Genomic DNA, 321 nt, shown 5'->3' on the forward strand with positions numbered 1-321 from the left:
TGAAATAGGTCTTACTGGGACAATTATCATTAATATGGAGGAATTTAGGACCAGACAGCAATAGTTTAGGAATATGACTTGGAATTTGAATTAAGATGATGGCATTTGGCAGGAGATGTATTTGAAATCTTTACAGACATGTTGAGTTGAGGATGTAGGGGAAATGGGATAGAGAAGTCACAGATGGTAGCTATTTCTCCTTGAGCACTGAGTGAATATGGGTACCTAAACTTAGGTAAGAAGCCTAGGATATTTAAGAGCAAGTGTGATGGTTATTCTTTTTTTTTTTTTTTTTTTTTTTTTTTTTTTTTGGGGTTTTAT

Source organism: Fukomys damarensis, unplaced genomic scaffold (genome assembly GCF_012274545.1).
Source record: "Fukomys damarensis isolate Sample0158 unplaced genomic scaffold, DMR_v1.0_HiC HiC_scaffold_30, whole genome shotgun sequence".
Classification (NCBI taxonomy): Eukaryota; Metazoa; Chordata; class Mammalia; order Rodentia; family Bathyergidae; genus Fukomys; species Fukomys damarensis.